Consider the following 27,223-nt stretch of genomic DNA (forward strand, 5'->3'; position numbering starts at 1 on the left):
TCTGCTGAAGAAGGGACTAACCCAGAAACACATGTGTCCAGAGATGCACAGTAAAGGCTGTACCTACTTAAAGGTGAAATATTTAAAAATTAATGGAGTTCGTTTTTTGAAGATACTACATCTACCATGATGCAATGGGGCAGATTAATTGCTGGGATGTCAGGCAGGTGCGCTCCTAACTGTTTGTGACTTTAAAGGCTCCCTTGAGCTACTGGGCTGACGAGCTCTGGAGCAGGCACCAGCATGCCAGGAAAGAGGTACTGAAACCGGGGGATTTATGGCAGCATTCCCAGCACCCCGCAAATATGTTCTCTGCTGAAGAAGGGACTAACCCAGAAACACATGTGTCCAGAGATGCACAGTAAAGGCTGTACCTACTTAAAGGTGAAATATTTAAAAATTAATGGAGTTCGTTTTTTGAAGATACTACATCTACCATGATGCAATGGGGCAGATTAATTGCTGGGATGTCAGGCAGGTGCGCTCCTAACTGTTTGTGACTTTAAAGGCTCCCTTGAGCTACTGGGCTGACGAGCTCTGGAGCAGGCACCAGCATGCCAGGAAAGAGGTACTGAAACCGGGGGATTTATGGCAGCATTCCCAGCACCCCGCAAATATGTTCTCTGCTGAAGAAGGGACTAACCCAGAAACACATGTGTCCAGAGATGCACAGTAAAGGCTGTACCTACTTAAAGGTGAAATATTTAAAAATTAATGGAGTTCGTTTTTTGAAGATACTACATCTACCATGATGCAATGGGGCAGATTAATTGCTGGGATGTCAGGCAGGTGCGCTCCTAACTGTTTGTGACTTTAAAGGCTCCCTTGAGCTACTGGGCTGACGAGCTCTGGAGCAGGCACCAGCATGCCAGGAAAGAGGTACTGAAACCGGGGGATTTATGGCAGCATTCCCAGCACCCCGCAAATATGTTCTCTGCTGAAGAAGGGACTAACCCAGAAACACATGTGTCCAGAGATGCACAGTAAAGGCTGTACCTACTTAAAGGTGAAATATTTAAAAATTAATGGAGTTCGTTTTTTGAAGATACTACATCTACCATGATGCAATGGGGCAGATTAATTGCTGGGATGTCAGGCAGGTGCGCTCCTAACTGTTTGTGACTTTAAAGGCTCCCTTGAGCTACTGGGCTGACGAGCTCTGGAGCAGGCACGAGCATGCCAGGAAAGAGGTACTGAAACCGGGGGATTTATGGCAGCATTCCCAGCACCCCGCAAATATGTTCTCTGCTGAAGAAGGGACTAACCCAGAAACACATGTGTCCAGAGATGCACAGTAAAGGCTGTACCTACTTAAAGGTGAAATATTTAAAAATTAATGGAGTTCGTTTTTTTAAGATACTACATCTACCATGATGCAATGGGGCAGATTAATTGCTGGGATGTCAGGCAGGTGCGCTCCTAACTGTTTGTGACTTTAAAGGCTCCCTTGAGCTACTGGGCTGACGAGCTCTGGAGCAGGCACCAGCATGCCAGGAAAGAGGTACTGAAACCGGGGGATTTATGGCAGCATTCCCAGCACCCCGCAAATATGTTCTCTGCTGAAGAAGGGACTAACCCAGAAACACATGTGTCCAGAGATGCACAGTAAAGGCTGTACCTACTTAAAGGTGAAATATTTAAAAATTAATGGAGTTCGTTTTTTGAAGATACTACATCTACCATGATGCAATGGGGCAGATTAATTGCTGGGATGTCAGGCAGGTGCGCTCCTAACTGTTTGTGACTTTAAAGGCTCCCTTGAGCTACTGGGCTGACGAGCTCTGGAGCAGGCACCAGCATGCCAGGAAAGAGGTACTGAAACCGGGGGATTTATGGCAGCATTCCCAGCACCCCGCAAATATGTTCTCTGCTGAAGAAGGGACTAACCCAGAAACACATGTGTCCAGAGATGCACAGTAAAGGCTGTACCTACTTAAAGGTGAAATATTTAAAAATTAATGGAGTTCGTTTTTTGAAGATACTACATCTACCATGATGCAATGGGGCAGATTAATTGCTGGGATGTCAGGCAGGTGCGCTCCTAACTGTTTGTGACTTTAAAGGCTCCCTTGAGCTACTGGGCTGACGAGCTCTGGAGCAGGCACCAGCATGCCAGGAAAGAGGTACTGAAACCGGGGGATTTATGGCAGCATTCCCAGCACCCCGCAAATATGTTCTCTGCTGAAGAAGGGACTAACCCAGAAACACATGTGTCCAGAGATGCACAGTAAAGGCTGTACCTACTTAAAGGTGAAATATTTAAAAATTAATGGAGTTCGTTTTTTGAAGATACTACATCTACCATGATGCAATGGGGCAGATTAATTGCTGGGATGTCAGGCAGGTGCGCTCCTAACTGTTTGTGACTTTAAAGGCTCCCTTGAGCTACTGGGCTGACGAGCTCTGGAGCAGGCACCAGCATGCCAGGAAAGAGGTACTGAAACCGGGGGATTTATGGCAGCATTCCCAGCACCCCGCAAATATGTTCTCTGCTGAAGAAGGGACTAACCCAGAAACACATGTGTCCAGAGATGCACAGTAAAGGCTGTACCTACTTAAAGGTGAAATATTTAAAAATTAATGGAGTTCGTTTTTTGAAGATACTACATCTACCATGATGCAATGGGGCAGATTAATTGCTGGGATGTCAGGCAGGTGCGCTCCTAACTGTTTGTGACTTTAAAGGCTCCCTTGAGCTACTGGGCTGACGAGCTCTGGAGCAGGCACCAGCATGCCAGGAAAGAGGTACTGAAACCGGGGGATTTATGGCAGCATTCCCAGCACCCCGCAAATATGTTCTCTGCTGAAGAAGGGACTAACCCAGAAACACATGTGTCCAGAGATGCACAGTAAAGGCTGTACCTACTTAAAGGTGAAATATTTAAAAATTAATGGAGTTCGTTTTTTGAAGATACTACATCTACCATGATGCAATGGGGCAGATTAATTGCTGGGATGTCAGGCAGGTGCGCTCCTAACTGTTTGTGACTTTAAAGGCTCCCTTGAGCTACTGGGCTGACGAGCTCTGGAGCAGGCACGAGCATGCCAGGAAAGAGGTACTGAAACCGGGGGATTTATGGCAGCATTCCCAGCACCCCGCAAATATGTTCTCTGCTGAAGAAGGGACTAACCCAGAAACACATGTGTCCAGAGATGCACAGTAAAGGCTGTACCTACTTAAAGGTGAAATATTTAAAAATTAATGGAGTTCGTTTTTTGAAGATACTACATCTACCATGATGCAATGGGGCAGATTAATTGCTGGGATGTCAGGCAGGTGCGCTCCTAACTGTTTGTGACTTTAAAGGCTCCCTTGAGCTACTGGGCTGACGAGCTCTGGAGCAGGCACCAGCATGCCAGGAAAGAGGTACTGAAACCGGGGGATTTATGGCAGCATTCCCAGCACCCCGCAAATATGTTCTCTGCTGAAGAAGGGACTAACCCAGAAACACATGTGTCCAGAGATGCACAGTAAAGGCTGTACCTACTTAAAGGTGAAATATTTAAAAATTAATGGAGTTCGTTTTTTGAAGATACTACATCTACCATGATGCAATGGGGCAGATTAATTGCTGGGATGTCAGGCAGGTGCGCTCCTAACTGTTTGTGACTTTAAAGGCTCCCTTGAGCTACTGGGCTGACGAGCTCTGGAGCAGGCACCAGCATGCCAGGAAAGAGGTACTGAAACCGGGGGATTTATGGCAGCATTCCCAGCACCCCGCAAATATGTTCTCTGCTGAAGAAGGGACTAACCCAGAAACACATGTGTCCAGAGATGCACAGTAAAGGCTGTACCTACTTAAAGGTGAAATATTTAAAAATTAATGGAGTTCGTTTTTTGAAGATACTACATCTACCATGATGCAATGGGGCAGATTAATTGCTGGGATGTCAGGCAGGTGCGCTCCTAACTGTTTGTGACTTTAAAGGCTCCCTTGAGCTACTGGGCTGACGAGCTCTGGAGCAGGCACCAGCATGCCAGGAAAGAGGTACTGAAACCGGGGGATTTATGGCAGCATTCCCAGCACCCCGCAAATATGTTCTCTGCTGAAGAAGGGACTAACCCAGAAACACATGTGTCCAGAGATGCACAGTAAAGGCTGTACCTACTTAAAGGTGAAATATTTAAAAATTAATGGAGTTCGTTTTTTGAAGATACTACATCTACCATGATGCAATGGGGCAGATTAATTGCTGGGATGTCAGGCAGGTGCGCTCCTAACTGTTTGTGACTTTAAAGGCTCCCTTGAGCTACTGGGCTGACGAGCTCTGGAGCAGGCACCAGCATGCCAGGAAAGAGGTACTGAAACCGGGGGATTTATGGCAGCATTCCCAGCACCCCGCAAATATGTTCTCTGCTGAAGAAGGGACTAACCCAGAAACACATGTGTCCAGAGATGCACAGTAAAGGCTGTACCTACTTAAAGGTGAAATATTTAAAAATTAATGGAGTTCGTTTTTTGAAGATACTACATCTACCATGATGCAATGGGGCAGATTAATTGCTGGGATGTCAGGCAGGTGCGCTCCTAACTGTTTGTGACTTTAAAGGCTCCCTTGAGCTACTGGGCTGACGAGCTCTGGAGCAGGCACCAGCATGCCAGGAAAGAGGTACTGAAACCGGGGGATTTATGGCAGCATTCCCAGCACCCCGCAAATATGTTCTCTGCTGAAGAAGGGACTAACCCAGAAACACATGTGTCCAGAGATGCACAGTAAAGGCTGTACCTACTTAAAGGTGAAATATTTAAAAATTAATGGAGTTCGTTTTTTGAAGATACTACATCTACCATGATGCAATGGGGCAGATTAATTGCTGGGATGTCAGGCAGGTGCGCTCCTAACTGTTTGTGACTTTAAAGGCTCCCTTGAGCTACTGGGCTGACGAGCTCTGGAGCAGGCACCAGCATGCCAGGAAAGAGGTACTGAAACCGGGGGATTTATGGCAGCATTCCCAGCACCCCGCAAATATGTTCTCTGCTGAAGAAGGGACTAACCCAGAAACACATGTGTCCAGAGATGCACAGTAAAGGCTGTACCTACTTAAAGGTGAAATATTTAAAAATTAATGGAGTTCGTTTTTTGAAGATACTACATCTACCATGATGCAATGGGGCAGATTAATTGCTGGGATGTCAGGCAGGTGCGCTCCTAACTGTTTGTGACTTTAAAGGCTCCCTTGAGCTACTGGGCTGACGAGCTCTGGAGCAGGCACCAGCATGCCAGGAAAGAGGTACTGAAACCGGGGGATTTATGGCAGCATTCCCAGCACCCCGCAAATATGTTCTCTGCTGAAGAAGGGACTAACCCAGAAACACATGTGTCCAGAGATGCACAGTAAAGGCTGTACCTACTTAAAGGTGAAATATTTAAAAATTAATGGAGTTCGTTTTTTGAAGATACTACATCTACCATGATGCAATGGGGCAGATTAATTGCTGGGATGTCAGGCAGGTGCGCTCCTAACTGTTTGTGACTTTAAAGGCTCCCTTGAGCTACTGGGCTGACGAGCTCTGGAGCAGGCACCAGCATGCCAGGAAAGAGGTACTGAAACCGGGGGATTTATGGCAGCATTCCCAGCACCCCGCAAATATGTTCTCTGCTGAAGAAGGGACTAACCCAGAAACACATGTGTCCAGAGATGCACAGTAAAGGCTGTACCTACTTAAAGGTGAAATATTTAAAAATTAATGGAGTTCGTTTTTTGAAGATACTACATCTACCATGATGCAATGGGGCAGATTAATTGCTGGGATGTCAGGCAGGTGCGCTCCTAACTGTTTGTGACTTTAAAGGCTCCCTTGAGCTACTGGGCTGACGAGCTCTGGAGCAGGCACCAGCATGCCAGGAAAGAGGTACTGAAACCGGGGGATTTATGGCAGCATTCCCAGCACCCCGCAAATATGTTCTCTGCTGAAGAAGGGACTAACCCAGAAACACATGTGTCCAGAGATGCACAGTAAAGGCTGTACCTACTTAAAGGTGAAATATTTAAAAATTAATGGAGTTCGTTTTTTGAAGATACTACATCTACCATGATGCAATGGGGCAGATTAATTGCTGGGATGTCAGGCAGGTGCGCTCCTAACTGTTTGTGACTTTAAAGGCTCCCTTGAGCTACTGGGCTGACGAGCTCTGGAGCAGGCACCAGCATGCCAGGAAAGAGGTACTGAAACCGGGGGATTTATGGCAGCATTCCCAGCACCCCGCAAATATGTTCTCTGCTGAAGAAGGGACTAACCCAGAAACACATGTGTCCAGAGATGCACAGTAAAGGCTGTACCTACTTAAAGGTGAAATATTTAAAAATTAATGGAGTTCGTTTTTTGAAGATACTACATCTACCATGATGCAATGGGGCAGATTAATTGCTGGGATGTCAGGCAGGTGCGCTCCTAACTGTTTGTGACTTTAAAGGCTCCCTTGAGCTACTGGGCTGACGAGCTCTGGAGCAGGCACCAGCATGCCAGGAAAGAGGTACTGAAACCGGGGGATTTATGGCAGCATTCCCAGCACCCCGCAAATATGTTCTCTGCTGAAGAAGGGACTAACCCAGAAACACATGTGTCCAGAGATGCACAGTAAAGGCTGTACCTACTTAAAGGTGAAATATTTAAAAATTAATGGAGTTCGTTTTTTGAAGATACTACATCTACCATGATGCAATGGGGCAGATTAATTGCTGGGATGTCAGGCAGGTGCGCTCCTAACTGTTTGTGACTTTAAAGGCTCCCTTGAGCTACTGGGCTGACGAGCTCTGGAGCAGGCACCAGCATGCCAGGAAAGAGGTACTGAAACCGGGGGATTTATGGCAGCATTCCCAGCACCCCGCAAATATGTTCTCTGCTGAAGAAGGGACTAACCCAGAAACACATGTGTCCAGAGATGCACAGTAAAGGCTGTACCTACTTAAAGGTGAAATATTTAAAAATTAATGGAGTTCGTTTTTTGAAGATACTACATCTACCATGATGCAATGGGGCAGATTAATTGCTGGGATGTCAGGCAGGTGCGCTCCTAACTGTTTGTGACTTTAAAGGCTCCCTTGAGCTACTGGGCTGACGAGCTCTGGAGCAGGCACCAGCATGCCAGGAAAGAGGTACTGAAACCGGGGGATTTATGGCAGCATTCCCAGCACCCCGCAAATATGTTCTCTGCTGAAGAAGGGACTAACCCAGAAACACATGTGTCCAGAGATGCACAGTAAAGGCTGTACCTACTTAAAGGTGAAATATTTAAAAATTAATGGAGTTCGTTTTTTGAAGATACTACATCAACCATGATGCAATGGGGCAGATTAATTGCTGGGATGTCAGGCAGGTGCGCTCCTAACTGTTTGTGACTTTAAAGGCTCCCTTGAGCTACTGGGCTGACGAGCTCTGGAGCAGGCACCAGCATGCCAGGAAAGAGGTACTGAAACCGGGGGATTTATGGCAGCATTCCCAGCACCCCGCAAATATGTTCTCTGCTGAAGAAGGGACTAACCCAGAAACACATGTGTCCAGAGATGCACAGTAAAGGCTGTACCTACTTAAAGGTGAAATATTTAAAAATTAATGGAGTTCGTTTTTTGAAGATACTACATCTACCATGATGCAATGGGGCAGATTAATTGCTGGGATGTCAGGCAGGTGCGCTCCTAACTGTTTGTGACTTTAAAGGCTCCCTTGAGCTACTGGGCTGACGAGCTCTGGAGCAGGCACCAGCATGCCAGGAAAGAGGTACTGAAACCGGGGGATTTATGGCAGCATTCCCAGCACCCCGCAAATATGTTCTCTGCTGAAGAAGGGACTAACCCAGAAACACATGTGTCCAGAGATGCACAGTAAAGGCTGTACCTACTTAAAGGTGAAATATTTAAAAATTAATGGAGTTCGTTTTTTGAAGATACTACATCTACCATGATGCAATGGGGCAGATTAATTGCTGGGATGTCAGGCAGGTGCGCTCCTAACTGTTTGTGACTTTAAAGGCTCCCTTGAGCTACTGGGCTGACGAGCTCTGGAGCAGGCACCAGCATGCCAGGAAAGAGGTACTGAAACCGGGGGATTTATGGCAGCATTCCCAGCACCCCGCAAATATGTTCTCTGCTGAAGAAGGGACTAACCCAGAAACACATGTGTCCAGAGATGCACAGTAAAGGCTGTACCTACTTAAAGGTGAAATATTTAAAAATTAATGGAGTTCGTTTTTTGAAGATACTACATCTACCATGATGCAATGGGGCAGATTAATTGCTGGGATGTCAGGCAGGTGCGCTCCTAACTGTTTGTGACTTTAAAGGCTCCCTTGAGCTACTGGGCTGACGAGCTCTGGAGCAGGCACCAGCATGCCAGGAAAGAGGTACTGAAACCGGGGGATTTATGGCAGCATTCCCAGCACCCCGCAAATATGTTCTCTGCTGAAGAAGGGACTAACCCAGAAACACATGTGTCCAGAGATGCACAGTAAAGGCTGTACCTACTTAAAGGTGAAATATTTAAAAATTAATGGAGTTCGTTTTTTGAAGATACTACATCTACCATGATGCAATGGGGCAGATTAATTGCTGGGATGTCAGGCAGGTGCGCTCCTAACTGTTTGTGACTTTAAAGGCTCCCTTGAGCTACTGGGCTGACGAGCTCTGGAGCAGGCACCAGCATGCCAGGAAAGAGGTACTGAAACCGGGGGATTTATGGCAGCATTCCCAGCACCCCGCAAATATGTTCTCTGCTGAAGAAGGGACTAACCCAGAAACACATGTGTCCAGAGATGCACAGTAAAGGCTGTACCTACTTAAAGGTGAAATATTTAAAAATTAATGGAGTTCGTTTTTTGAAGATACTACATCTACCATGATGCAATGGGGCAGATTAATTGCTGGGATGTCAGGCAGGTGCGCTCCTAACTGTTTGTGACTTTAAAGGCTCCCTTGAGCTACTGGGCTGACGAGCTCTGGAGCAGGCACCAGCATGCCAGGAAAGAGGTACTGAAACCGGGGGATTTATGGCAGCATTCCCAGCACCCCGCAAATATGTTCTCTGCTGAAGAAGGGACTAACCCAGAAACACATGTGTCCAGAGATGCACAGTAAAGGCTGTACCTACTTAAAGGTGAAATATTTAAAAATTAATGGAGTTCGTTTTTTGAAGATACTACATCTACCATGATGCAATGGGGCAGATTAATTGCTGGGATGTCAGGCAGGTGCGCTCCTAACTGTTTGTGACTTTAAAGGCTCCCTTGAGCTACTGGGCTGACGAGCTCTGGAGCAGGCACCAGCATGCCAGGAAAGAGGTACTGAAACCGGGGGATTTATGGCAGCATTCCCAGCACCCCGCAAATATGTTCTCTGCTGAAGAAGGGACTAACCCAGAAACACATGTGTCCAGAGATGCACAGTAAAGGCTGTACCTACTTAAAGGTGAAATATTTAAAAATTAATGGAGTTCGTTTTTTGAAGATACTACATCTACCATGATGCAATGGGGCAGATTAATTGCTGGGATGTCAGGCAGGTGCGCTCCTAACTGTTTGTGACTTTAAAGGCTCCCTTGAGCTACTGGGCTGACGAGCTCTGGAGCAGGCACCAGCATGCCAGGAAAGAGGTACTGAAACCGGGGGATTTATGGCAGCATTCCCAGCACCCCGCAAATATGTTCTCTGCTGAAGAAGGGACTAACCCAGAAACACATGTGTCCAGAGATGCACAGTAAAGGCTGTACCTACTTAAAGGTGAAATATTTAAAAATTAATGGAGTTCGTTTTTTGAAGATACTACATCTACCATGATGCAATGGGGCAGATTAATTGCTGGGATGTCAGGCAGGTGCGCTCCTAACTGTTTGTGACTTTAAAGGCTCCCTTGAGCTACTGGGCTGACGAGCTCTGGAGCAGGCACCAGCATGCCAGGAAAGAGGTACTGAAACCGGGGGATTTATGGCAGCATTCCCAGCACCCCGCAAATATGTTCTCTGCTGAAGAAGGGACTAACCCAGAAACACATGTGTCCAGAGATGCACAGTAAAGGCTGTACCTACTTAAAGGTGAAATATTTAAAAATTAATGGAGTTCGTTTTTTGAAGATACTACATCTACCATGATGCAATGGGGCAGATTAATTGCTGGGATGTCAGGCAGGTGCGCTCCTAACTGTTTGTGACTTTAAAGGCTCCCTTGAGCTACTGGGCTGACGAGCTCTGGAGCAGGCACCAGCATGCCAGGAAAGAGGTACTGAAACCGGGGGATTTATGGCAGCATTCCCAGCACCCCGCAAATATGTTCTCTGCTGAAGAAGGGACTAACCCAGAAACACATGTGTCCAGAGATGCACAGTAAAGGCTGTACCTACTTAAAGGTGAAATATTTAAAAATTAATGGAGTTCGTTTTTTGAAGATACTACATCTACCATGATGCAATGGGGCAGATTAATTGCTGGGATGTCAGGCAGGTGCGCTCCTAACTGTTTGTGACTTTAAAGGCTCCCTTGAGCTACTGGGCTGACGAGCTCTGGAGCAGGCACCAGCATGCCAGGAAAGAGGTACTGAAACCGGGGGATTTATGGCAGCATTCCCAGCACCCCGCAAATATGTTCTCTGCTGAAGAAGGGACTAACCCAGAAACACATGTGTCCAGAGATGCACAGTAAAGGCTGTACCTACTTAAAGGTGAAATATTTAAAAATTAATGGAGTTCGTTTTTTGAAGATACTACATCTACCATGATGCAATGGGGCAGATTAATTGCTGGGATGTCAGGCAGGTGCGCTCCTAACTGTTTGTGACTTTAAAGGCTCCCTTGAGCTACTGGGCTGACGAGCTCTGGAGCAGGCACCAGCATGCCAGGAAAGAGGTACTGAAACCGGGGGATTTATGGCAGCATTCCCAGCACCCCGCAAATATGTTCTCTGCTGAAGAAGGGACTAACCCAGAAACACATGTGTCCAGAGATGCACAGTAAAGGCTGTACCTACTTAAAGGTGAAATATTTAAAAATTAATGGAGTTCGTTTTTTGAAGATACTACATCTACCATGATGCAATGGGGCAGATTAATTGCTGGGATGTCAGGCAGGTGCGCTCCTAACTGTTTGTGACTTTAAAGGCTCCCTTGAGCTACTGGGCTGACGAGCTCTGGAGCAGGCACCAGCATGCCAGGAAAGAGGTACTGAAACCGGGGGATTTATGGCAGCATTCCCAGCACCCCGCAAATATGTTCTCTGCTGAAGAAGGGACTAACCCAGAAACACATGTGTCCAGAGATGCACAGTAAAGGCTGTACCTACTTAAAGGTGAAATATTTAAAAATTAATGGAGTTCGTTTTTTGAAGATACTACATCTACCATGATGCAATGGGGCAGATTAATTGCTGGGATGTCAGGCAGGTGCGCTCCTAACTGTTTGTGACTTTAAAGGCTCCCTTGAGCTACTGGGCTGACGAGCTCTGGAGCAGGCACCAGCATGCCAGGAAAGAGGTACTGAAACCGGGGGATTTATGGCAGCATTCCCAGCACCCCGCAAATATGTTCTCTGCTGAAGAAGGGACTAACCCAGAAACACATGTGTCCAGAGATGCACAGTAAAGGCTGTACCTACTTAAAGGTGAAATATTTAAAAATTAATGGAGTTCGTTTTTTGAAGATACTACATCTACCATGATGCAATGGGGCAGATTAATTGCTGGGATGTCAGGCAGGTGCGCTCCTAACTGTTTGTGACTTTAAAGGCTCCCTTGAGCTACTGGGCTGACGAGCTCTGGAGCAGGCACCAGCATGCCAGGAAAGAGGTACTGAAACCGGGGGATTTATGGCAGCATTCCCAGCACCCCGCAAATATGTTCTCTGCTGAAGAAGGGACTAACCCAGAAACACATGTGTCCAGAGATGCACAGTAAAGGCTGTACCTACTTAAAGGTGAAATATTTAAAAATTAATGGAGTTCGTTTTTTGAAGATACTACATCTACCATGATGCAATGGGGCAGATTAATTGCTGGGATGTCAGGCAGGTGCGCTCCTAACTGTTTGTGACTTTAAAGGCTCCCTTGAGCTACTGGGCTGACGAGCTCTGGAGCAGGCACCAGCATGCCAGGAAAGAGGTACTGAAACCGGGGGATTTATGGCAGCATTCCCAGCACCCCGCAAATATGTTCTCTGCTGAAGAAGGGACTAACCCAGAAACACATGTGTCCAGAGATGCACAGTAAAGGCTGTACCTACTTAAAGGTGAAATATTTAAAAATTAATGGAGTTCGTTTTTTGAAGATACTACATCTACCATGATGCAATGGGGCAGATTAATTGCTGGGATGTCAGGCAGGTGCGCTCCTAACTGTTTGTGACTTTAAAGGCTCCCTTGAGCTACTGGGCTGACGAGCTCTGGAGCAGGCACCAGCATGCCAGGAAAGAGGTACTGAAACCGGGGGATTTATGGCAGCATTCCCAGCACCCCGCAAATATGTTCTCTGCTGAAGAAGGGACTAACCCAGAAACACATGTGTCCAGAGATGCACAGTAAAGGCTGTACCTACTTAAAGGTGAAATATTTAAAAATTAATGGAGTTCGTTTTTTGAAGATACTACATCTACCATGATGCAATGGGGCAGATTAATTGCTGGGATGTCAGGCAGGTGCGCTCCTAACTGTTTGTGACTTTAAAGGCTCCCTTGAGCTACTGGGCTGACGAGCTCTGGAGCAGGCACCAGCATGCCAGGAAAGAGGTACTGAAACCGGGGGATTTATGGCAGCATTCCCAGCACCCCGCAAATATGTTCTCTGCTGAAGAAGGGACTAACCCAGAAACACATGTGTCCAGAGATGCACAGTAAAGGCTGTACCTACTTAAAGGTGAAATATTTAAAAATTAATGGAGTTCGTTTTTTGAAGATACTACATCTACCATGATGCAATGGGGCAGATTAATTGCTGGGATGTCAGGCAGGTGCGCTCCTAACTGTTTGTGACTTTAAAGGCTCCCTTGAGCTACTGGGCTGACGAGCTCTGGAGCAGGCACCAGCATGCCAGGAAAGAGGTACTGAAACCGGGGGATTTATGGCAGCATTCCCAGCACCCCGCAAATATGTTCTCTGCTGAAGAAGGGACTAACCCAGAAACACATGTGTCCAGAGATGCACAGTAAAGGCTGTACCTACTTAAAGGTGAAATATTTAAAAATTAATGGAGTTCGTTTTTTGAAGATACTACATCTACCATGATGCAATGGGGCAGATTAATTGCTGGGATGTCAGGCAGGTGCGCTCCTAACTGTTTGTGACTTTAAAGGCTCCCTTGAGCTACTGGGCTGACGAGCTCTGGAGCAGGCACCAGCATGCCAGGAAAGAGGTACTGAAACCGGGGGATTTATGGCAGCATTCCCAGCACCCCGCAAATATGTTCTCTGCTGAAGAAGGGACTAACCCAGAAACACATGTGTCCAGAGATGCACAGTAAAGGCTGTACCTACTTAAAGGTGAAATATTTAAAAATTAATGGAGTTCGTTTTTTGAAGATACTACATCTACCATGATGCAATGGGGCAGATTAATTGCTGGGATGTCAGGCAGGTGCGCTCCTAACTGTTTGTGACTTTAAAGGCTCCCTTGAGCTACTGGGCTGACGAGCTCTGGAGCAGGCACCAGCATGCCAGGAAAGAGGTACTGAAACCGGGGGATTTATGGCAGCATTCCCAGCACCCCGCAAATATGTTCTCTGCTGAAGAAGGGACTAACCCAGAAACACATGTGTCCAGAGATGCACAGTAAAGGCTGTACCTACTTAAAGGTGAAATATTTAAAAATTAATGGAGTTCGTTTTTTGAAGATACTACATCTACCATGATGCAATGGGGCAGATTAATTGCTGGGATGTCAGGCAGGTGCGCTCCTAACTGTTTGTGACTTTAAAGGCTCCCTTGAGCTACTGGGCTGACGAGCTCTGGAGCAGGCACCAGCATGCCAGGAAAGAGGTACTGAAACCGGGGGATTTATGGCAGCATTCCCAGCACCCCGCAAATATGTTCTCTGCTGAAGAAGGGACTAACCCAGAAACACATGTGTCCAGAGATGCACAGTAAAGGCTGTACCTACTTAAAGGTGAAATATTTAAAAATTAATGGAGTTCGTTTTTTGAAGATACTACATCTACCATGATGCAATGGGGCAGATTAATTGCTGGGATGTCAGGCAGGTGCGCTCCTAACTGTTTGTGACTTTAAAGGCTCCCTTGAGCTACTGGGCTGACGAGCTCTGGAGCAGGCACCAGCATGCCAGGAAAGAGGTACTGAAACCGGGGGATTTATGGCAGCATTCCCAGCACCCCGCAAATATGTTCTCTGCTGAAGAAGGGACTAACCCAGAAACACATGTGTCCAGAGATGCACAGTAAAGGCTGTACCTACTTAAAGGTGAAATATTTAAAAATTAATGGAGTTCGTTTTTTGAAGATACTACATCTACCATGATGCAATGGGGCAGATTAATTGCTGGGATGTCAGGCAGGTGCGCTCCTAACTGTTTGTGACTTTAAAGGCTCCCTTGAGCTACTGGGCTGACGAGCTCTGGAGCAGGCACCAGCATGCCAGGAAAGAGGTACTGAAACCGGGGGATTTATGGCAGCATTCCCAGCACCCCGCAAATATGTTCTCTGCTGAAGAAGGGACTAACCCAGAAACACATGTGTCCAGAGATGCACAGTAAAGGCTGTACCTACTTAAAGGTGAAATATTTAAAAATTAATGGAGTTCGTTTTTTGAAGATACTACATCTACCATGATGCAATGGGGCAGATTAATTGCTGGGATGTCAGGCAGGTGCGCTCCTAACTGTTTGTGACTTTAAAGGCTCCCTTGAGCTACTGGGCTGACGAGCTCTGGAGCAGGCACCAGCATGCCAGGAAAGAGGTACTGAAACCGGGGGATTTATGGCAGCATTCCCAGCACCCCGCAAATATGTTCTCTGCTGAAGAAGGGACTAACCCAGAAACACATGTGTCCAGAGATGCACAGTAAAGGCTGTACCTACTTAAAGGTGAAATATTTAAAAATTAATGGAGTTCGTTTTTTGAAGATACTACATCTACCATGATGCAATGGGGCAGATTAATTGCTGGGATGTCAGGCAGGTGCGCTCCTAACTGTTTGTGACTTTAAAGGCTCCCTTGAGCTACTGGGCTGACGAGCTCTGGAGCAGGCACCAGCATGCCAGGAAAGAGGTACTGAAACCGGGGGATTTATGGCAGCATTCCCAGCACCCCGCAAATATGTTCTCTGCTGAAGAAGGGACTAACCCAGAAACACATGTGTCCAGAGATGCACAGTAAAGGCTGTACCTACTTAAAGGTGAAATATTTAAAAATTAATGGAGTTCGTTTTTTGAAGATACTACATCTACCATGATGCAATGGGGCAGATTAATTGCTGGGATGTCAGGCAGGTGCGCTCCTAACTGTTTGTGACTTTAAAGGCTCCCTTGAGCTACTGGGCTGACGAGCTCTGGAGCAGGCACCAGCATGCCAGGAAAGAGGTACTGAAACCGGGGGATTTATGGCAGCATTCCCAGCACCCCGCAAATATGTTCTCTGCTGAAGAAGGGACTAACCCAGAAACACATGTGTCCAGAGATGCACAGTAAAGGCTGTACCTACTTAAAGGTGAAATATTTAAAAATTAATGGAGTTCGTTTTTTGAAGATACTACATCTACCATGATGCAATGGGGCAGATTAATTGCTGGGATGTCAGGCAGGTGCGCTCCTAACTGTTTGTGACTTTAAAGGCTCCCTTGAGCTACTGGGCTGACGAGCTCTGGAGCAGGCACCAGCATGCCAGGAAAGAGGTACTGAAACCGGGGGATTTATGGCAGCATTCCCAGCACCCCGCAAATATGTTCTCTGCTGAAGAAGGGACTAACCCAGAAACACATGTGTCCAGAGATGCACAGTAAAGGCTGTACCTACTTAAAGGTGAAATATTTAAAAATTAATGGAGTTCGTTTTTTGAAGATACTACATCTACCATGATGCAATGGGGCAGATTAATTGCTGGGATGTCAGGCAGGTGCGCTCCTAACTGTTTGTGACTTTAAAGGCTCCCTTGAGCTACTGGGCTGACGAGCTCTGGAGCAGGCACCAGCATGCCAGGAAAGAGGTACTGAAACCGGGGGATTTATGGCAGCATTCCCAGCACCCCGCAAATATGTTCTCTGCTGAAGAAGGGACTAACCCAGAAACACATGTGTCCAGAGATGCACAGTAAAGGCTGTACCTACTTAAAGGTGAAATATTTAAAAATTAATGGAGTTCGTTTTTTGAAGATACTACATCTACCATGATGCAATGGGGCAGATTAATTGCTGGGATGTCAGGCAGGTGCGCTCCTAACTGTTTGTGACTTTAAAGGCTCCCTTGAGCTACTGGGCTGACGAGCTCTGGAGCAGGCACCAGCATGCCAGGAAAGAGGTACTGAAACCGGGGGATTTATGGCAGCATTCCCAGCACCCCGCAAATATGTTCTCTGCTGAAGAAGGGACTAACCCAGAAACACATGTGTCCAGAGATGCACAGTAAAGGCTGTACCTACTTAAAGGTGAAATATTTAAAAATTAATGGAGTTCGTTTTTTGAAGATACTACATCTACCATGATGCAATGGGGCAGATTAATTGCTGGGATGTCAGGCAGGTGCACTCCTAACTGTTTGTGACTTTAAAGGCTCCCTTGAGCTACTGGGCTGACGAGCTCTGGAGCAGGCACCAGCATGCCAGGAAAGAGGTACTGAAACCGGGGGATTTATGGCAGCATTCCCAGCACCCTGCAAATATGTTCTCTGCTGAAGAAGGGACTAACCCAGAAACACATGTGTCCAGAGATGCACAGTAAAGGCTGTACCTACTTAAAGGTGAAATATTTAAAAATTAATGGAGTTCGTTTTTTGAAGATACTACATCTACCATGATGCAATGGGGCAGATTAATTGCTGGGATGTCAGGCAGGTGCGCTCCTAACTGTTTGTGACTTTAAAGGCTCCCTTGAGCTACTGGGCTGACGAGCTCTGGAGCAGGCACCAGCATGCCAGGAAAGAGGTACTGAAACCGGGGGATTTATGGCAGCATTCCCAGCACCCCGCAAATATGTTCTCTGCTGAAGAAGGGACTAACCCAGAAACACATGTGTCCAGAGATGCACAGTAAAGGCTGTACCTACTTAAAGGTGAAATATTTAAAAATTAATGGAGTTCGTTTTTTGAAGATACTACATCTACCATGATGCAATGGGGCAGATTAATTGCTGGGATGTCAGGCAGGTGCGCTCCTAACTGTTTGTGACTTTAAAGGCTCCCTTGAGCTACTGGGCTGACGAGCTCTGGAGCAGGCACCAGCATGCCAGGAAAGAGGTACTGAAACCGGGGGATTTATGGCAGCATTCCCAGCACCCCGCAAATATGTTCTCTGCTGAAGAAGGGACTAACCCAGAAACACATGTGTCCAGAGATGCACAGTAAAGGCTGTACCTACTTAAAGGTGAAATATTTAAAAATTAATGGAGTTCGTTTTTTGAAGATACTACATCTACCATGATGCAATGGGGCAGATTAATTGCTGGGATGTCAGGCAGGTGCGCTCCTAACTGTTTGTGACTTTAAAGGCTCCCTTGAGCTACTGGGCTGACGAGCTCTGGAGCAGGCACCAGCATGCCAGGAAAGAGGTACTGAAACCGGGGGATTTATGGCAGCATTCCCAGCACCCCGCAAATATGTTCTCTGCTGAAGAAGGGACTAACCCAGAAACACATGTGTCCAGAGATGCACAGTAAAGGCTGTACCTACTTAAAGGTGAAATATTTAAAAATTAATGGAGTTCGTTTTTTGAAGATACTACATCTACCATGATGCAATGGGGCAGATTAATTGCTGGGATGTCAGGCAGGTGCGCTCCTAACTGTTTGTGACTTTAAAGGCTCCCTTGAGCTACTGGGCTGACGAGCTCTGGAGCAGGCACCAGCATGCCAGGAAAGAGGTACTGAAACCGGGGGATTTATGGCAGCATTCCCAGCACCCCGCAAATATGTTCTCTGCTGAAGAAGGGACTAACCCAGAAACACATGTGTCCAGAGATGCACAGTAAAGGCTGTACCTACTTAAAGGTGAAATATTTAAAAATTAATGGAGTTCGTTTTTTGAAGATACTACATCTACCATGATGCAATGGGGCAGATTAATTGCTGGGATGTCAGGCAGGTGCGCTCCTAACTGTTTGTGACTTTAAAGGCTCCCTTGAGCTACTGGGCTGACGAGCTCTGGAGCAGGCACCAGCATGCCAGGAAAGAGGTACTGAAACCGGGGGATTTATGGCAGCATTCCCAGCACCCCGCAAATATGTTCTCTGCTGAAGAAGGGACTAACCCAGAAACACATGTGTCCAGAGATGCACAGTAAAGGCTGTACCTACTTAAAGGTGAAATATTTAAAAATTAATGGAGTTCGTTTTTTGAAGATACTACATCTACCATGATGCAATGGGGCAGATTAATTGCTGGGATGTCAGGCAGGTGCGCTCCTAACTGTTTGTGACTTTAAAGGCTCCCTTGAGCTACTGGGCTGACGAGCTCTGGAGCAGGCACCAGCATGCCAGGAAAGAGGTACTGAAACCGGGGGATTTATGGCAGCATTCCCAGCACCCCGCAAATATGTTCTCTGCTGAAGAAGGGACTAACCCAGAAACACATGTGTCCAGAGATGCACAGTAAAGGCTGTACCTACTTAAAGGTGAAATATTTAAAAATTAATCGAGTTCGTTTTTTGAAGATACTACATCTACCATGATGCAATGGGGCAGATTAATTGCTGGGATGTCAGGCAGGTGCGCTCCTAACTGTTTGTGACTTTAAAGGCTCCCTTGAGCTACTGGGCTGACGAGCTCTGGAGCAGGCACCAGCATGCCAGGAAAGAGGTACTGAAACCGGGGGATTTATGGCAGCATTCCCAGCACCCCGCAAATATGTTCTCTGCTGAAGAAGGGACTAACCCAGAAACACATGTGTCCAGAGATGCACAGTAAAGGCTGTACCTACTTAAAGGTGAAATATTTAAAAATTAATGGAGTTCGTTTTTTGAAGATACTACATCTACCATGATGCAATGGGGCAGATTAATTGCTGGGATGTCAGGCAGGTGCGCTCCTAACTGTTTATTATGAAAAGAGTTCTTGGAGATTTTGGGTTGGGCTACAAAAAAGTAACTTTTAGCAATATGCAGGTGGGCTTTCTAAGTTTTTTCACCTGACATTGGTACCCCCGCAAGTCCTCCATTCCGTTTGAGCCTGCCTGGTGAACTTGAGTTCCCTCTTGAGCTTGGGGCAAACCAAAAGGAAGTCTACGTCCCATGAGAGGAAGGAGTGAGCACACCTGAAGTTGAAACTGCAATTGGGCGAGCATATCATCAAGCTTGTCTACTCCGGCATACCCTAGCACCCCGCCTAACTCCATACTGCCATCAGGAGGCCGCACAGTATGCAACAAAAGGTTACACAGACCCCAAGATTTGGCTTTCGATAGCTGAGATATGCCTCAGGCAACAGAGAAATTACAGGCTGGAGCTCACAGAATAGATAACCCTCAAATAGCTAGCTCTCGGAATGTATAGCCTTTAACTTTAGATAGCAGAGCTGCCTCATATATTTCACTAATCTTACAAGTGCTTTCTGTAGATAGAAGAGTTTAACAAACAATGCACAGGCTCGGTTTTCAAACAAGAGCACTACCTCACACTCAAACCAATTGACTTTTAGTATCTGAGCTATAGCCAGGTAACGGAGAACTTACATATCACATACTGGCTTTTGTATTAAACAGAAACCATACGTCCCTCAAGTTACACTGAATTTACAGACCCCTGAAAGCAAAGCCATGCCCTTTCATATCTGGTACAGGATCCCTTAATAACACATTGCATGGCTTGGGAGGGGGATATAGGCTGGAAATTGACTCAGAAAGAATGTGACAGAACCCTCCTTTATCCATGAAAATGCCAGATTTCAGTACATACAACACAGCATATTACATAGAGCTTACCTTTCTCTGGCACAACTCCAGAGGATCTTTCTTGGATCTGTATCGACTTGCCCACAGTGCAAGCCTGAGATGGACATTTTGCACATGTTCTGGACCTGCCCGCTAGTTAGGGACCTTCGGCCAGAGGTCATAGAAAAGCTTGCCAGAATATGGCCACACCAATCTATATGGAGTATGGCGAGCTGCTTGTTGTAAATGAAGACACTTAGGGGGTGCTACAATCCGCTTCATTGATTTAGTGATGCTGATGGTTTGTAGATAGGGCGCCGTACATTGGAAGGCTTGAGTGTTGCCCGGAACGGGGCACTGGAGCACAACAACACTTAAATGCAGTAGAGCCAAGGCTGTGGCAGGAGGAGGCACAGGGGCTGAGAAAGTGACCCGTTGCAACAGACTGGGAAGGTCTAATGGATGTCTTGAAAGGCCCCAAGTAGATCCTGGTGCATGGGAATGAGAGCATTGGCTCATTGGTATACTGTGTCCTCTTCATAAGTTGTGGCCTCTCCACCCGTTCTCAAACTTTCAAAGAGGGGAAGGGGGGGAAAAAGCACAGAGGTTGCAGATCATGTCTTCAAAATATCGAATTATAGGATTTATCATACCAGGTTGGGGGTCGTGAGGGACTAATGAGCCGTGGAGTAGGAGAGAAAGGTCCACACCGTAGCGATGTTCTCTATATGTGTTCTGCTAACTTGGCTTATTGGTTGAATTGCTTCTATGCACAATGACTTTGAGGAACCTGTATCTCCTGATTATCTTGGAAATGTGTAACATGAATATAAGGGCTGAGGTGGATTTACTACTCTCATTAATATGTTTCATTGGCTAGCATGTGCTGCCTTGCATGCTGTGTTGTTCATGTCAAAACCCTATTAAGGATGGATAAAAAAACTAATATTATCCCCAATGGATACTCCCCAGTGATCACCTACTGTCAATGATGTAAGGAAAAGGTTTCACAATCTACTTCTGCTTGTTCCCCATTATATGAAAATATTGGGGGGATTTTGAATTAGGCACAATACAGTTAGCAAGTGCTATAAAACAGGCATTGGGAAAGTCAATAGGTCTCTCCAATTGCCAAGGGTTTTTAGCCTTGCTGTACAGCACCCCCAAAGCTGTGCAGCATAACTAAAAACAAAAGTAAAAAAAATCTGCTATGATGCAGCATTCATGTCATATTGTAGGTACCACACAGGTGCAAGCCTACACAATTTTATTTACCAATTTCGAATGGTGAACAAAAAAAAACATTGACAATGCTAATAGGTCTGGCTTTAAAGGAATGATATGTATTGGATGGAATTCTTGAATTAATCTCAGCTAGGTTTGGCTTTAAGGCGGTAAGACAAGTGAAGCCACAGCTCACACTGACTCCTGGAGAGGGAGGTGCTGTGTTTCAAAAAAACTTATGGGTTTAAAAACTCCCGCTACAGAGTTCCTTGTGTATGAGGCAAAGTTCAGGCAACAATAAAATTGCCAAGATAACTCTGGTGATTAATATTCTTACTTGAGAGAGATCACGTTATGTCTGGTGGCAGTTCTGACTCACCATAAAGTAGCGCAGATGGCTTATATGCAAGCTGCAAAGAACACACACCATACAGATCACAGAACTGTATTTTATGGGGTAGCTCAATCTACTGCTTTGTCACAGCGATACTTTTGTTACTTGTAGTTCAAAACTTAAAATCCTAATATAGCACAGTGATCAATGAATTGTAATCAAAGAGCTGCATGCCAGTTGCAAAGTATTGGATTGGTACCATATGTTTTTCCCCAGTTATTCTTTATCCTAATGTTGCTAAAAATGGTGTGTTTAGGTAGAAATACATTCCTATGAGTAAAGCCAAACACAACCACAGTGGTGCATTTAAATCATGAGTTTGTGCTTCTCCAGACCAAACACTCTTAAAATATACTGCCTACTAGTGTGGATAACGTGTGATTCCTACACCTTGAAATCCTCATTGTATTATGTAACATTTGTAATAGACTGACTTACGCATGTATGATTCATTGTCTCTGTACAATGTGTGTTTGATGTGAGGTTCCCTGACACCCTATATCGGTATGTGTAGTGCTATAAAACAAATTAAATGCATGTGAGAGAAGAGCTAGGGAGAGATGAGGGGGCACAATTGGAGGATGGTAGTGAGGGAATCCGCAGGGAAGAAGGTCATTGGGATGCACCAAAAAAGACTTGCACTGGGTGCCCCAGCGCTAAAGCCAACCCTGATCTTAGCCACTGGCTATACCTCGAATTATTCTCAACCACTGGTGATCACTCAGGGCCGCATCCCACTCCATAGTTATTGTACCACCCATGCCACCTCAGTTTGGACCTTGCCATATGCAAATCAGTCTGATCTTGCTCCATTTGGAACCGTCCAGCCTGGACTGCCAGGCGATTGCCAGTGGATGAGATCAGGGCTGGCTTTGGCACTAGTGGCTCTCAGTACAACAGTCTTTTTTGTGCCCAATTACCTTCTCCACTTTGTTTTTAGATTCCCCTAGTCATGGGTATGCCCGGAAGTGGGCCGATGCACACTGTGTCACTGAAATCAAGCTATAACTGGGTGATGAGTCCTAACTAGGGTGAAACCTTGGGTTGTGTGTATTCTGGTTCAAGGAGGCCTTGGCTTGGCAGTCTGGGCTAGACTGTTCCCATTGGAGCAGGGTCAAGACTGATTTTAATGTACTGGGATGAGGCTACAAGTATTTACCAGTGGCTGAGATTCATTTAGAAAGTCCATCCATCACGTTTTTGTATAATTTTGGCACTTGTGGCGCTCAGTGCAACAGTCTTTTTTGAGCCCCAAAGACCTTCTTCTCCACATTTTTTTTTCTCGATTCCCCTGGTGTAATGGGTATGCCCGGAAGTGGGCCGATGCACATTGTGCCACTGAAATCAAGCTATAACTGGGTGATGAGCCCTAACTAGGATGAAACCGGTCCTGGATTGTGTGTATTCTGGTTCAGGGAAGCCTTGGCTTGGCAGTCTGGGCTAGACTGTTCCCATCAGAGCAGGGTCAAGACTGATTTTAATGGACTGGGATGAGGCTACAAGATGTTACCAGTGGCTGAGATTAATTTAGAAATTCCGTCCATCACGTTTTTGTATAATTTAGTATGGGAATGTGAAGCATTACAAGTAGATAGAATAAAAATAAATGTGTATTTTATGTGGAAGCAAAAAACTAGAATAATATTGGTAGGTTAAAAGGTCAAGTGACAGTTTCACTGTCACGCAAAGCTTACAAATGCATGTAGGTTAATGAATGCCGTCCTCCCATCTATGCTGCTGCCGGAGAAAAACAACACAAAATATAGACTTATCTAAGAGGCTTTAATGGCATTCCAATGTCATGTGTCTTACCCTGAAAGTTAAAGCTTAGGCAACTGCATAAATAAGCAAAATGATCACTGCCCCTTTTTTGTGGAAGCACACAACTCCTGCCCAATCAAAACATGTACTTCCTGAGCCCAAATGTGGGAGTGGAGTCAAAGCTGCTCTCTATTGATGCTCACATAATGTTCAGGCAACAGCTGAGCTGTCAAACCAGACCATAATAAGTAGAGGAGTAGAGGCAACACTTAGGGAGAAATGTGGAGTGAGAAGAGGTGAAAGAAATGTGGGAAGTACATGTGGGTGAGTGGAACATGGAGGGGTTGGGGAGGAACACATATGCAACAGACATCTACATGGAGTTCAGAAGGAAAGAAGTACATAAGAGTAACTATTGGAACACATGTGCACTGTTATGGAGTGCTTAACACAAAAAAGTAGTGTTTGAAAAGCAAGCTGCAGAAATAATCAAAAGAGATGGTAAAGATGATATGCTCTGTGGGAGAGATGAATAAAAAAGTGACAAGCTGGGATATAAATAAGTAGCAGGTAAATAAGAGTGGCAGGAATGCCAACTAATGGAAAGCATTGGGTGGGCTCCTAGGCCCTGTATGTTCTTGGTAGGCCCCTAACAAGAAAGGCAATTTACTTGGTGGGAGGACACCACTACTAGACTTAACATCTAATTCTGACTTTACCATTTCATGTATATATTCTGTAAATAAACACTGCTTTATACATCTGGGCACAGCCCACAACACAATGACATTTCCCTGGAAAGCATGGTCCCTTGGTCTTTCCATCAGAATCACAGCAACCCTGTTTGTGGTTGGTGCGCTAGTTGGATGCTGTAGAACCAGGAGGCATTCATTTTAATCCCATGGTCCCCATTTAGACAAACTCCATGCTCTGGAATTTATCCCTCTGTTCCAAATTGTTTGTCCAAGATTGGGAGAAATGTAGAATAATTTTGAAACACTTTTAGTATGAAAAGCTTATGGTAGGAAGACAGTGCCCATTCTGATGGTCTATTTTCTAAAAATGGTGGTAAAATAATATCCTTGGTATCATGAAATACTGCATTATGATCTGATTCTCCAAGCAAACTCTTTGACTTTGGGCAAAATATATTCTCCCTATGTCTCTGTACCCTAAGCTAAAAAAGTGTGTGCACTTAAAAACCGTAAGAAGCAAACACCAAGGGCATTTTCACAGGATTGGCCATGGTTTTCGTTCACATACTCAGGACTGTGTAACTGCAAGAGTCCAAATTTCTGGTTAGCATCTCTGAAGGTGAACATGTCTCTTGAGCAGCATTGTGCAGGAACCCTCCTGTGCTTCTGCTCCTTTCTTCTAGCCACAGACAGGCACTTCTTTCATAGCTCATAAATTGCTAAAATAGTGCGACAAGGACACACTGCTTGACCGCTCAAAGTGACCCTCTAGGCTTCTAGCTGTGAGCAGTGAATGGTGAGCAATTTGGCAGCCTGCACTAGCAGAGTGCAGACAAAAGGACAGTCACAAAATGCAGGAAAACTTGCAGAACACAGGACGGTTGATCACCCTAAGCGTAGATGAGCCACTCATGCATGGACCTGGTACACTTGAGTATGTTGTCTGTTTACTAGGTGGGTTGTGTCATTAAAGTCAGTAGAAAATAACCATTTGACTCTGAGCAAATGTTTTCTAGTCAGCTGGTCCCACTGGAATCTTTGAAGGCAAACCAATTTTGACAGTTTGATGTAGATTTACTAAGAGAGCAATCCTGTTGAAGTAGATAAATGAATAATTTTCTGGACTATGATACAGGTTCATTAAGAGGATGTTTCTTCAAGGTTACTTAGGGTGCACAACTAATAGGGGCGAGATATAGACTAATCATTAATTGGAAGTCAAGGACTTAGGCCTTCATAATGAACACGGCTATGTTTACTGCTGTGTTCAGGCTGGTGGTCATTTAACTGACCGCCAGCTCACTGGGACCCTGCCGGCCGCATAAAGAACACTCTGCTGGGCCGGTGGGCAGAAACATTGTTTCCGCCCGCCGGCCCAGCAAAATGCATGGCCGGTGCAGCTGCACCCGACGCACAGGACCTGCGCGATGGGGCACTGCACAGGCGCCCATGCCAAGTGCATGGGCAGTGCAGAGGGCCCCGGAGCACCCCGTCCGCCAGCCTTTCTCTGACGGGAAACCCGCCAGGGAAAGGCTGGTGGCAGTAGGGATCATTATTTGAGGGGCAGCAGTGCTGTGAGATAATGATTCTCTCCACCATCCCTCCACCGTCTGGCTGCCTATGGCGGCCCTCCCTGTGTTCTTTACATGGCCGTTCAGCCCGCCATGCCGTTGGCGGTCTTTTTACCTGCCGCTGGCATGGGGGGCTGAACCACCGGGGATCATAATGACCCCCTTAATCACTTATGGAAAAGTGAATAGTTTAGTTCGGTTTGTAAACTTTATTCAGCATATACAAAATAGCCACAAAAGTACATAAATAAATACATAAATAAGACGTTTAAAAACAGACCAGGACATAATATCAGCATTCATATAATAAACAGTTAAAATCAAATCAACTCAGAACACAACATTTACAAATATTCATGTCAAGTCCGAACAAAGCTAAAAATTAATATTTTTCCTAACAAAAATAGCATTTAAAATATAAAGTGCCACATTGTAAAACAAGCGAAGATTGGTTAAACCAAATAAGAATGTCACTGTGGCCTGGTGCTTTCTTATATCCTGGGGAATAAAAAGAGTTTGAGGTAAATTATCCTATATTGTACATAACATTTGCAGAACAACATAAAGTGCAAAGTGCTCTATTTACTGGACCCATCACAGGGACAACAGACCATTTCAGTGGGGCAAGACTTCATTTTAGGAAATGAGATTAGATGATACACTATGCCCAATCTGAATCTTATTAAAACTAAGTGGTGCTGCATATTGGTGACACTTGTCAAATAACCCTTGCAGCCTTTCTCAGAAGAAAGGGACACATACACACCAACTGTCGACTTCGACTTTTCAACAGCTCTCCTGTGGTCCAATCTGTGCTGCAGGAAGGTATAGTTGAAGGTATTTTTCATTATTTTTTTGACAGAGTAAGCACCCTTTGGGGATCCGACCTTGTAGAAATTTTGAACAAGGTATCAAAGGAAGAATCAATATAGGCTAGCCAGGAAATGTAAGAGGATTTAGTTTAGTTAATACCATTAAAGTAAATATAGGAAAACAATGTTTGGTTCAGTGAAGTAGATTTATATGACAGTAAGTCATTTTAAATCAATGGAGATAAATGAATGAGTGGCACCTAATGATGGTTTCCTGAAAGGGTGGTCTCACTGATGTTAAGGGAGGTGGGTCATTTATACAAGCGTTTTTTCAGCTACTCCATTTATTCCATTTTTTAAAAAATTATTTGGGAGTTTGAAGAATATTCTAGTAGGCACTGAGAGTTGCATTAAAATGATATGAGATGCACAAAATAGAAACAGACTGTGAAGGAGAAAAAAGAGGAACTGATCATTGATGGTTGGTGGGTGTTAATTAATAAATCACTTCTTCATGATCTATAGTAACTTGAAATGCGAAAAATTAAAACCCCTCAGCAATTCGGGGAAGATTCCTTTAAAAGTGAGTTTTTAAACAGCGAGCTGAATTTCAATGGGCATTATGCAGTATAAAGGCTTGGATCCTTGGGTAGAACAATTGTTGACCGATCTTACTAATTCTAGTCTCCGTGGCCCTGTTTCACCAATTTCCTAGTGGTATTTCTGGTGCTACCATTGTCTTTGAACCCACCCTCTGCCCGTGAAAGACAACACCAGCAG

This window comes from Pleurodeles waltl, chromosome 4_2, assembly GCF_031143425.1.
Source record: "Pleurodeles waltl isolate 20211129_DDA chromosome 4_2, aPleWal1.hap1.20221129, whole genome shotgun sequence".
NCBI lineage: Eukaryota > Metazoa > Chordata > Amphibia > Caudata > Salamandridae > Pleurodeles > Pleurodeles waltl.